This window comes from Balaenoptera physalus, assembly GCF_965194825.1.
Source record: "Balaenoptera physalus genome assembly, chromosome: 15".
Taxonomy (NCBI): Eukaryota; Metazoa; Chordata; class Mammalia; order Artiodactyla; family Balaenopteridae; genus Balaenoptera; species Balaenoptera physalus.
Genome location: NC_138894.1, coordinates 16,819,079 through 16,832,207, shown reverse-complemented (window position 1 = coordinate 16,832,207; position 13,129 = coordinate 16,819,079).

Genomic DNA, 13,129 nt, shown 5'->3' with positions numbered 1-13,129 from the left:
TTATGCCCAGCTCAGTTCTAAGTACTTTATAGTATAATCTCACGCAGTCCTCATGAAAACTCCAAAGCCATACGGAATTTCCAGATGGAGAAATTAAAGTTCAGAAAGGGTAAATAACTTGGTCAAGGCCTACACCTAGGAGGTGGCAGATCTGGGATTAGAGCCCAGGCCACCTCTTGCCCTCTCCTGCCACTCCAGGGAGCAGAACTGGTAGCCCTATGGCGGTGAAGGGAGACAGCGACTCTGTGTAGCCACCTTGATTTCCTGAGGCAATGTCTTTTTGTTTTTTTAATTTTATTTATTTTTGGCTGCATTGGGTCTTTGTTGCTGTGCGCAGGCTTTCTCTAGCTGCAGTGAGCGGGGGCTACTCTTCATTGCGGTGAGTGGGCTTCTCATTGCAATGGCTCCTCTCGTTGCGGAGCATGGGCTCTAGAGCATGTGGGCTTCAGTAGTTGTGTCGCGTGGGCTCAGTAGTTGTGGCGCACAGCCTTTGTTACTCCAAGGCATGTAGGATCTTCCCAGACCAGGGCTCGAACCCGTGTCCCCTGCATTGGCAGGAGGATTCTTAACCACTGCACCACCAGGGAAGTCCCCTGAGTCAATGTCTTGATCTGTGGTTGGATTGCCACAGGATTCCCCCGTGGGGCCCCATCCTCTTCCTTCAACTCTTCTTTCACCATGTCGACTGCGTCTCTGTTTCTTGCCTCAGAGGGAGACTCTAACCTGTAACCCAAGGCAGTGAGGGTGCACATGAGGATTCACATCCCTTTATAAGTCTCTGGGGACCCTAGAGTATGAAGGGGCAGGGCCCTGAGAACCTGCTCCAGCTCCTTGCTGGGACCTTCAATAAGTCTGGTCCAGCTGGCTCTCCACCCCCAGTCTCACCCAGGGATGATGTCCCGAGGCTGGGGGACCTGAGCTGTGCCCACCTAGGGGGAGCAGATGCCCTGTGGCCTGGGCAGGGTTTGGGCAGACTTGCTTGAATTCCTTTCCCAGACTTGCTTAGATGTGGGATTTTTTTTTTTCTTTTCTTTTTTAAAGTTGTGGTTCGTATGAGTATATTAATCCTGAAGTTGCTTCCTGTCTCCAGCAGTCTTGGGTGATCTGCTATGATGACTTTATTAATCTAGACGCATGAGGAACCCACTCAAAGGCGAAGGCACAAGTGCTGCCACCTACTGGACGAAAATTAACAGTTTCATCACAACTCTATGAAAAAATTTTGCACAAGCCTCAAAGCTCCCAACCTCTTTCTTATTTTTCCGCAGATTAACTCTAACTATTCTGGGTCAACTTTTCATAAAAACAATTAGATTCCAATAGAAAAATTTCCTCTATTTCCTAATAAATAGCTAATAAAAATGTGTGCTGTTTATCCAGGATTTCCTATGTGCTGAGCACTTTACATGCATTATTCTCACCACAATCCTATGAGCTAGATGTTGTTATTATCCCTGTTTTATATATAAAGAAGGTGAGATTTGCAAACACTAAACGACTGCTTGCTTCCAGGGTCCACCCAATTAAACACTGGGCTGTCTTGCCTCACCTTTAACAGTAACAGTGTAGCACTAGCATTTCATTATTTGACTAAAATCACACAAACTTAAAAAAAAAGGCATCACAAATCCTGAAAATATTTCAAGTGTATTCCATGATTAAGAAAATAAGTAAATATATTATAGATAGTGAGAACCAGGTCTTTTACTGTTGAAAGAGGAGTAACAAAAATGGAAAGGGGGACGGTTAGAATGCACCCTGTGGTGTTGGATTGGAATCAGGGGAATTGGTGTGAACTCATGCTTTTATACACATAGATGGTTAGATATAGAAATAGAAATAGATGTAGGTGTATATGTATGTGTGGGTGCATACAGACGTATTCTCTAGGTAGGTCCTCTGGAAGGGACTAACAATAATGATACCACAGTAGCTATGCATATACTGGCCTCTAGATCTTGGTTTCCAAGTACCATTCACTAATGAGAAAAAAAAAATTCAGGGCTCCTTGAAGAAATGGCTGATTCTAGGGCTGGAGCAGGGAAAATATAAATGAACTTGGAAGATTTTGCAGTGCTAGAAAAAGTGCTCAGAAATGATGAGGCTATTACTAAAGGATGTAGGGGCCACATTGAAGGGGCTCCCAATGGCCATATCTGAGACAATTTTAGTAACAAAATAATGACAGTAATATAACTCCTAGAATAAAGCAAATATCCATGACTCCACATCGATATAAATAATTGCATAAATAAATAAATGAAGAAGAAGAGAAAGCTCTTCCTTACAAAAGAATTCCAATGAATAAATGCAGAAGGAATGATGGAAACAGGAAATCACCATTCGGCTAACAACACAGTAATTGTTGCAGGCAAGAATCATTGATGAATAGACCCACAGACACAGAAAACAAACTTATGATTACTGAAGGGGAAGAGGGGGGAGGGATAATTTAGGAGGATGGGATTAACATGTACACACTACTATATATAAAATAGATAACCAACAAGGACCTACTGTATAGCACAGGAAACTATATTCAATATTTTGTAATAACCTATAAGGGAAAAGAAGCTGAAAAAGAATATATATATATATACATACATATATATATTCACTGTGCTGTACACCTGAAACTAACACAACATTGTGAGTCAACTATACTTCCATAAAAAATTAAAAAATAAAAATAAAAATAACAAAGAATCATCGATGAATGCTAAAATTAGTGGAGGAAAGTATAATGAGAAACCAGACTTACGGTCATAGTCTCAAGATATGTCCCCACAAAATACTTATAAATTACAAAGGGAAAGAGAGTAACTTTCCAGTGGATAAATCTGATAGGCACCACCACATCCAAGGGGTGAAAGTTCCTATTAGCAGGAATGAGATGTATCAGCTTCACGTGGCTCCTGGTGTGATGCGCTGAGAAGGACACAACATCTCCTCTGTGGTGTTTGTGCCAAAAATGCCGAACCTCAGTCTAATCATGGGAAAGCACCAGGCACGCCCAGAGTGAGAAACATTCTACAAAACAACTGGCCACTGCTCTACCAAAGTGTTATGATCAGGAAAGACAAAGCTTGAGGGAACCGTTCCAGACTGGAGGAGATTAAGGGGATGTGACCACTCAGTGCCGTGTGTGAGGCCGCATTGGACCCTGGGCAGAAGGAGGACCCCAGTGGGGCAACTGACAAAGTTGGAATAACGTCTGGAGATAAGTTAGTAGTGTTGTATCAGTGTTCATATCCTGGTCTTGATAATTATGCTGAGGTTATAGAAGATGTTAACATTTGGGAAAGCTAGGGGAAGGGGACTCAGAAATTTTTTTCTACTATTTTTGCAATGTTTCTTACGTCTAAAATTATTTCAAAATGAAGAATAAAAAAATTAAAAACAAGCTTGTAATGAAATATACGTAGGTAAAAAATGCTTTTAGAAAGGCATTACACAAACTATTATAGATAGAGTGGATAAACATCAAGGTCCTACTCTATAGCACAGGGAACTATATTCACTGTCCTGTGATAAACCATAATGGAAAAGAATATAAAAAAATGTATATATGTGTATAACAATCACTTTTCTGAACAGCAGAAATTAACACAACATTGTAAGTCAACTATACTGCAGTTAGAAAAAAAAGGGTATTGCAAAATGTATCAGGTTTCTGATTTTCCAAAATTTGAAACCTCCCCCAGGCCAGAGCCCAAACTCTTTGGTCTTCCGTCTCTTCACCTGTCAGAGAAAAACCTCTACGTTTATCACAACACAGAAGTAGAAAGAAGGGAAGTATTGGGGCACATATTGAGCAAGACACACATAAATGTTCCTGAGAGGTTTTAGTTGAATTGTAGAACACACATCAGATTGACCAAATCCTGTATTCCAGTTTTGGAATGTTCTGACTACAGCTTCTGGTTTATGTTCCTATGTTTCACAGACATCCCCAGAGCTGCACGCAGCAGGATCTTAGTACCCCAAGCAGGGATCGAACCCGTGCCCTCTGCAGTGGAATCGTGGAGTCTTACCCACAGGACCGCCAGAGAGGTCTCCCAGGACTTACATTTCTTGCTTTCCCAGGACTTACATTTCTTGGCCCTTGGGTGACACACGTAAGGGGGCTAAAGCAAAGAGATCATATCTGCTGAGGCTTAAAATAATAATAATGATGATGATAGCTAAGCGATCACATGCCAGGCAGTGATCCAAATGCTTTAATGCTTAAACCAACCCTGGGAGGAAGGGTCTATTACTATACACACTATAGGGAGAGGGTGACGGACTTGACCAGGGTCCTTTTCTCTTTCATGCACAGCCAGTAGCTGGTGGAGCCAGGATCTGAGCCCAGGCAGAGTGCCTCCAGAGCCCACATGCTGATGCGTTAGAAGGGGGCGCAGGGCTGAATGCAAGGTAACTGGGCGTTAGCCCCCAACCCCTTTTGGCTTCGATAGAACTCCTTCTCACTGAATCTCAGAACAGAACGGGATCAGTGATGGTAAAGCACCGGCAGGGCCTCTGGGAGGTCGTCCTGGACCCGCTCTCATTTGCCAGAGCTGTGGATGTGCCTGCAAAGGGCTGGTGCGTGGACTTTCCCATGACACCAACTCTTGTATTATTAGCCGTTTACCCGGCCACTTAGCACTTTCTCCTGTTAAGTACCACAGTCGGGATGCTTGGACGTTCTGATTCATGGGGGTTCCTGATACTCCCCCTTCTTGTCAAAGTCCTTTCTGATACTTGGGGTGCCTGAGACTGTTCCTGCTGCTGAATGAAGCCCCAGTGCTGACCCCTGAGGTGGGACAAGCACCCCTTCTGGGCCAGTGCAGGATGGAAACCTAAATAGGAACAAACCTGAACAGCCACAAACTCCCCCCCAGTTTTTCTCCCCCCACGTCATGTCCTCTGAGAAGTAACATACATAGAAAGCAAGGGTCTGGACCAGGAATCCTGACCTTGCTGTGTGACCTTGAGTAGAGTCCTGCCCTCTCTGGGCTTTGGTGAACTTAGCTGTAAATGAGGGGGTGGGATCTGGTGATTTCTAGGGTCTCTTCCAGCTCCTGCATTTTGTGGCACCAGGAGCTCGTGACAGGGCAGGAGGAAGCCAGGCCCGTTCCGGATGGACTCGAAGGTGTTTGCTCTGCGCTCTTGCAGAAGAGCTTGGCCGAGGTGTTAGTTAGGGAGGGACTGTCGCTGCTCTGGCCGCACACAATTAGGGCTGAGGTGACTCAGAAGGGAACACGCCATGTATTAAAATAAGAGTTGGCATTTCTGAGAAGGGAAGTCCAGGAGCCAGCCAGGATGGGATTAGCTGTTGATAAGGGCCCAGCATTGTTCTCAGTCTCCCCTGAGGCCCACACCACATCCTAGAAGAGGAGAAGCCAGGTCCCTGGGCCCTAACAGGGTTGGGACAAAGCCGAGGCATTGCTGAGGATGAGGTCCAGGGGGGGGCCATCTGGGGCTGCGGCCAGGACGAGGCAGGGCGGTGCAGTGGTCAAGGCTTCCCGGGCCTGAGTGCTGAGTGCCCTGTCCTGTTGCTGGACTTGGATTCTCACTCCAGGGCCAGAGAGGGTTTGAGAGGGGACGATGGACGTGGATGCTGAAAGCCTAGTAATGGACGACCTGAAACTGCTGTCCAAGCCCAGCAACCCTGAGCAGTCCTCAGCCCACCCGCAAAGGTTCAGGCCGGAGCCAGGGATTGCTGCGTGGGGAGTGGGCAGCACTCCGATTCAAGACTCTTCAGTCTCGAGAAACAAAGCCTGACAGAAATGCGAGGAAACCACTGTTTACTCTTTTCAAGTGTTCCACCAAAATGTGTTCTAAAATGTCTCTGGGGGAGGACGATGAAGGGGGCGAGGCCTGAGCTCCAGGAAGCGGAGATGTGGCCAAGGACCCTGGGCTCTGCAGAAGCCACAGCGAGGAGGCCACCTCTCCTCTAACTCCCGGGGAGCAGACCCACGGGGAACGGGGTGCAGGCCCTCTTCGGAGTTGAAAGCTAGCCGGAAAAAGACGGGCTCAGGGGATCTTGTTGGAGCAGGAAAGGCCCAGATTTATGTTCCAAGAAGGGACCTGTGGGGGGGCAGTGGACGTTGGTGACTCTCCCAGGGGTTGGTGGGTGGCAAGCGACAGACACCTGTGAAGCTGGCTCAGCTAAAGAGGAAATTAGGGGAAGGATCCCGCAGGACCTGAGGGTAGCGGGGGGGTGAGATCAGGCACCGGGAAGCTTGTGGAACAGAGTGGGCGCTAAGTCACTGTCTCAGCCCCCTGCCCCCGGGCTGCCTGGTCACCTGTCTTGGTTATCCATCCGCAGACTTGGTCTCCCAGTTGGACCATTGTTGCTCGTGGCCTCAAGTGGTCTTTCCCTACATGGTAACCACAGGCCTTGAGATTTGTAACCTTCCAGATACATCTGACCAGAGGCCCTGGGGCTGAGCCCTAGATTTGAGAGAGAGAGAGGGAGAGAGAGTGATCGGCCCAACCTGGCCAGGATTCACCGCCGTCTAATGGGCTTGCCAGGTGAGGCAGGTCCACAAGGATAGCGTGGGAGCATCCACTTCGGCTTAGGTGTGTGTGTGGGAAATTCTTGCATCCCAGAAATGACGGAAACAAGGGGGGAGTGGAGCCAGGAGGCCGGGAGTGGAGCCAAGAAAACCTCCTGACGCTAGGGCTCCAGGTGAGGAGAAGCCCAGGAGAGAGCTGGGAGGGCAGGGGAATCCAGGACATGCTTCCACATCCGTGACCCGGACAATGTATTCACAGATGGTGAAGAGTGGTTTGAACTTTTTTTTTAATGTATTTTTTTTAATTGAAGGAGAGTTGATTTACGGTGCTGTGCCCATCTCTGCTGTACAGCACAGTGACTCAGTTATACGCATAGAGACATTCTTTTTCTTTTTTTTTTTTTAAATTTACTTATTTATTTATTTATTTTTGGCTGTGTTGGGTCTTCGTTTCTGTGCGAGGGCTTTCTCTAGTTGTGGTGAGCGGGGGCCACTCTTCATCGCGGTGCGCGGGCCTCTCACTATCATGGCCTCTCTTGTTGGGAGCACAGGCTCCAGACGTGCAGGCTTAGCAGTTGTGGCTCACGGGCCCAGTTGCTCCGCGGCATATGGGATCTTCCCAGACCAGGGCTCGAACCCGTGTCCCCTGCATTGGCAGGCAGACTCTCAACAGCTGCACCACCAGGGAAGCCCCTTTTTTTTTTTAATATTCTTTTCCATTATGGTTTATCCCAGGATATTAAGAATGGTTTGAACTTTTTGTGTTAGAACCTCCTGTGAAGATAATCTATAACCTGATTGCCACTGATACAGCAAAAGGGTCTGATTTATCGAGGTCATTTTTGCTCAAGGTAACCTCAGAGAGAGAAGTAGAGGAGTTTAGAAGACACAAAGCTTTTTATAGCCAGGGGAGAAATTTCCTGCCTAGAAAGGGGAAAGGTCAAGAAATGCATATGTGTGTGCAAATCTGAGCCCCACCCCAGACCAAGGCAATCAGAATCTCTGGGAGGCAGGATGTTGAGTCCCCCCTGTGTTTCCCATGTGCACCCCGGGGTGTCATTCGCTGGTCTCGGACAGACAACAGGTCACGCTCCTTTTCTCCGTGATAGGCACCCAGATATTTGGTGATGGCTGATAGAAGTCAGCTCGCTCCATTTCCTAGGCCTTGGGCTCTGCCAGCTGACCTCTAAGAGCCTCATGGTGCAGAAGGGTGCTTTTGATACCCCTGTTTCTGTCAGCGAAGCCCCTGCCCCTGCCCTGCCTCTTAGCAAGGCAGCTCTGATTCCTTCTCCACTAGGTGTTCAGGCAGTCAGCGGGCATTCACCACGCTCAGGAGGCTGTAAAACATCCTGTCCATGAGAAGCTTCTAGAACTATTGAAAGATAGAGACAGTGCTTAAAGACCCCAACACTTGTAGGGGGGCTGACTGTCTTAGTTTTCTGGAACTTTCTCAGTTTTAACACTGAAAGCCCTGCATCCCAGGAAACGCCTCAGGCCTGGGCAAGCTGGCCCAGTGACTTACTGAGATGGAGCACACTTGGGAAAGATACTAATCCAGCGTCAGAAAAGCCCAGCACCGGGCTCTGCCGTCTTGGAGAATGTTGACTTTTCTCACACGTGCACATACACAAGCAAAAAAAAAAAAAAAAAAAAAAAAAGGAAGGCATTGTTTAAACTTATAGCAGTTTATATTCTAGGAAAAGGTGGTGTAAGTCAAAAAGATAAAAATTGGATCAATTTTCCCACAGAAGCAGTACCATGATGAGAAACCCTGAGCAAGGAAAACTTCTATAAAAAGTTCTATCCCGGCCCTGAACAAAACTTCTTTAATTTTCTAAAACTTTTGTAAGTATTTCTCTGAGGTAACATGGAGCAAAATGTTCTCTTAGAAAAATCAGACCCCAAGAGTAATTAACTGGGCATTGAATACCTGTACTCTGGGCAGTGTAAGATCTCTCAAAGTACATGTACACCAAAGGAAAAAGACAAATCAGTGATTTGTCACATGCAGTGTTATTTTATTTGTTGAAAAGATACCTATGTAGGGGTTCCCACTGAGAGAGGGGTGCTTCCCCAATCATGGCAGCACTCTGCAACCACTGGGGAGCCGTAAAACCTACTGATGCCTGGGTACCACCCAGAAATGCTGAAGAACTCGGCCTGGGTGCCGATGAGTGGAGGCTCCACCTGGGGCCAAGAGCTTGTGGCAAGAGAGGGGCAGGGGAGGAGGAGGTTGCCTGAGGTCTGGGTTCAAGGCCTAGGGTCTTGAGTGCTGGAACACTGAGACACAGACTAACCGGAAACAAAACCTTAGCGGTCACTGAAGTCAGTCTTCTCATTCTGGGGAACTAGATCTAGAGAGATGAAGGGATGTGTCCAAGTCCTGTAGCATTTAGATGTAAAATTAGAACATAGGTATTTTAACGCCTTATCTTTGTATTCTTTTCAAACTTTGGTGGTTTTAAGATATGCCCACAAATTCCTTGAAATTCTGCTCTTTAAAAAGTGAAGCTTAGACATATATATGTAACCAAATGTAAAATAGATAGCTAGTGGGAAGCAGCTGCATAGCACAGGGAGATCAGCTCGGTGCTTTGTGACCACCTAGAGGGGTGGGATAGGGAGGGTGGGAGGGAGACACAAGAGGGAGGGGATATGGGGATATATGTGCATGTATAGCTCATTCACTTTGTTATAGAGCAGAAACTAGCACACCATTGTGAAGCAATTATACTCCAATAAAGATGTTTAAAAAAAAAAAGTGAAGCTTAATTCCCTTCCTTTGAGTGTGGGTTGACTTAGTAACTCATTTCTAATGAACAGAATGTGGAGGAACTGATGGTTTGTGACTTTTGAGACTAGATTGTGAAAGCTCTATCTCTTGGATCACTGGCTCTGGGGAAAGTTAGCTGACATGCCCATGAAGACACTCAAGCAGCCTTATGAAAAGGCCATGTGTTGAAGATCTGAAGCCTCCTGCCAACAGCTTTGTGCAGGTGCCATCTTGGAAGCAGACCCTCTGGCTCCAGGCAAGCTCTCAGGTGACTGGGGTCCTGACTGACCTTTTGTCTGCCACCTCCTGGGAATCCCTGAGGCAGAACCATCCAACTAAGCCACTCCTTAACTCCTGACCCACAGAAACGGTGAGATAATAAAAGTTTTAAGCAGCTAAGCTTTGGGGTTATTTGTTACACAGCAATTATAGCAAATACACACACCAACCTAAAATATAATCTTTCAGAGTCAGGTGAGGACGAACTCTAGTGCAGTAGGAGAAAATGAATGAAAGGAATAGGAAGTATAGCAACATTTTCCTTCTAAGGGAAGATGAGGTTGGGATGGTAGGAAAATCACTCTGTATATTCATCCTTTCTATTGATAGAGGCTAGAGAAAGGAAAGGTGGAAGCTTCAAGGTGTCTGGCAGCTCTTCAGTCTGTTGAAGCTTACAATCTAGAGTTGGTGACTTCTGTTTTAACAGGGCTCACGAAGCAGGCCTGAAACTGCATAGGGATGGAAAAAAGGGATGGAGCAACTTATAAGAATCATGGTGTCTGACATTTCATCGTATCATTGGTGCTGACGTGAGGTAAACTCTAAGCGTCCTGTGAGGTCCGCTGCACACACAGAGGCCCCGGGAGCTTGAGGAAGGGCTCTGAGCTCTCTGCATGGGTCAGTGCTGAGCAGGGGTGTGAAGGGAGTCGGGAGAGGGCCTGCATGAAGCTGACGGTTGAGCCAGGGAGCAGAGAGATCTTGAGGGCCATGGCATCGGTCAGGCCATCAGGAAAACAGAAGCCGTTCTGCGTCTTGGGGACCTCAGCTTGCAGCCCTGGAGTGTGAGGGGAGAAAGTGGCAGGAAGTGGGAGCTCTTGAAGTTCTGTGATGCACTTGCATCTGACCAAGCCTCTGAGAAAAATGGCTTCTGCTTCACTCCTGCATTCTAAGTCCAGGGCAAGAGTCCCTCATCGACAAAGTCTAACCTGGGAGCACACGAGGAAGGGGACTGTGGGAAGCAGCTTCCAGCCCAGGTGGCGAGGTGACACATTGGGGTCAGCACTGGACTTCCCAATGGACAAGCCCTTGGGGAGCTACCACTGAGGGCTGGGTCACCGGGGGATGTTCCCTCTTACTTAGTATAAAGAAAGCAAACAGTCCTATTTGCTATTTACTTGCCAAATGTTATCTTCAAGAAATATCCAGAGAGAGGTCTTTATGTCGACCAGAAACTGTTGCTCAGGAAATAAGTGGATGGTCACCGTGGCTGGTGACACAGGGCTCCCTGGTGACAGCCTGTAGACAACTGGCCTCTGCCCACAATTCTTCCTCGGTCACGTCTTCATTTAATGCTTTGATGTCTGGTCTATGTGGAAAGCGTCTCTTCAGCTCATTGGAGACCCTTATCTTTGTTGGGGAAACATTGCCTGCTAGGTCTGCTTTTGGTGATTCTCAGAGCACACAAGTGTATTCATGACTCTGAGAACACTCTTTTCAGAGCGTATCTGTTAATGGCCTGTGGTGTTAGATGCGAATGGGGTCTGAGTAGTCAATGCTCCATTAAATTGGAGAAATAGGGATGCTGGTTTGGAATGTGTGGACATCGCGAATAAAGATTCCTGAGGGCAGCCAGTGAAGAAAACAACTCCAGGGACTTCCCTGGTGGCGCAGTGGTTAAGAATCCGTCTGCCAATGCAGGGGACACAAGTTCGAGCCCTGGTCCGGGAAGATCCCACATGCCGCGGAACAACTAAGCCCGTGTGCCACAACTACTGAGCCTGCGCTCTAGAGCCCGTGCTCCTCAGCAAGAGAAGCCACCACAATGAGAAGCCCACGCACCGCAACGAACAATAGCCCCCGCTCGACACAACTAGAGAAAGCCTGCGTGCAGCGACGAAGACCCAAGGCAGCCAAAAATAAATAAATACACAAATAGATTAAGAAAACAACTCCAGAAAATTTTGTGAACACTCTCCATGTGAAGGCATGCAAAAATGTGAATTGTCATATAATTCCCAAATTCAAGTATTGCCTAAAATAAGGCCTAGGAATTATTGGTGCTATTGACCGCACAAAGTTGTTGAATACGCTCCCTACCCGACCCCCACACCCCCAAAGCATGTAAGAAAAAATCTGTCTTCCTGAATTCGGGCCTCTGTAATTAAGAATGGATGCTAATTAATTGCTACCTTTGCATACTCCAGGAAGAAAGGGCTGTCATGCAAATGAGTAGAGTAGGCACGTTTACACTAGAGAGATTTTAACTTCTGAAGAGGAAAAGTTCATTTCAAGCCTCCTGGAAGTACTTACTTGAAGTCCTACCACTAGCCCTAGAGGATCAGAAAAGGTGCCCTTCTTTCCTTCCTTAAGACACTTGACTGCCACCTGCCAGAGAATTGTAGTAAGTATTCAGGTTCACAATCAGTGCAATGTGAAGGGGGCCCTAGGGTTGTGCAGTGCACTTGCTGGGCCTCTGCACATGGTACCCTGGTGTGCTCACAGGTACAGGTCGTTCAGGTTTCAAAGGACATTCTGCCAGCTTTCACTTGCACCTATTGAATGTCCTTTATAAACAAATGTTGTGGGCTTCCCTGGTGGTGCAGCGGTTGAGAATCCGCCTGCCAATGCAGGGGACATGGGTGTGAGCCCTGGTCTGGGAAGATCCCACGTGCCACGGAGCAACTGGGCCTGTGAGCCACAACGGCTGAGCCTGCACGTCTGGAGCCTGTGCTCCACAACAAGAGAGGCCGCGATAGTGAGAGGCCCGCGCACCGCGATGAAGAGTGGCCCCCGCTCGCTGCAACTAGAGAAAGCCCTCGCACAGAAACGAAGACCCAACACAGCCAAAAATAAATAAATTAATTAAAAACAAAAAAAAAATGTTGTATTTCTCAAAAAAAAAAAGAAAATCCCAGCTTTCATTCTCTCCTACTTCCTGAGTCTCCTCTGCCTGCTGTAATCTGATTAGCAGAAACCTACCAGGTGCCCACCTTGTCCTGTCCTATTCAAAGGGAACCCCCTCTGTGGGCTCCTCCCCCCCCTCCCCCCATCACCGGCCCTGCCGAGGTTCCTCGGGCAGCCCCCCTTCCTGCATCTGCTCCAGACCTTTCTTCTGGTCTCCCTGAGGTACCTCCCCATTCTATCCCAGGCCTGTGGGAACCTCTAAGAGAAGGGAATCTGGAGCCCTGCTTGCCACAAGTGGCTGATGAAGCTTGTGGCTGGACCCCCCAGGGCCTCAGCCTTCCTTGTTGGAGGACGAGGGGTGTTTTGTGGGTGTGAGGACAGTGGTTTGCTTGGTCAGGCCATCTGTGAGGTCTGGTGAGTGAGCTGGACCAGCAGGGAGTGTATCCAAGACCCGATGTGAAAATGACCTCCATGGATTCAGGCAGGAAAGAGCTGGGTCCCAGGGAAATCAGCCGAGGCAGCAGCTGAAGAGGCTAAATTGCTCCCAACACCAGGGAACGAGGTCAGAGTTCACAGGGCAAAGGGTCCCCGAGAGCAAGTGACACTTAGATGTGATCAATGCCAGGGCAGAGGCTATGGACCCTGCCAAGTATGTCGCTCGTGCGGAAGGTTCCACTGGGTTAAGGCACTGACTCTGGGATGGGGCTCTACGTTGGCATCCACTTCATTG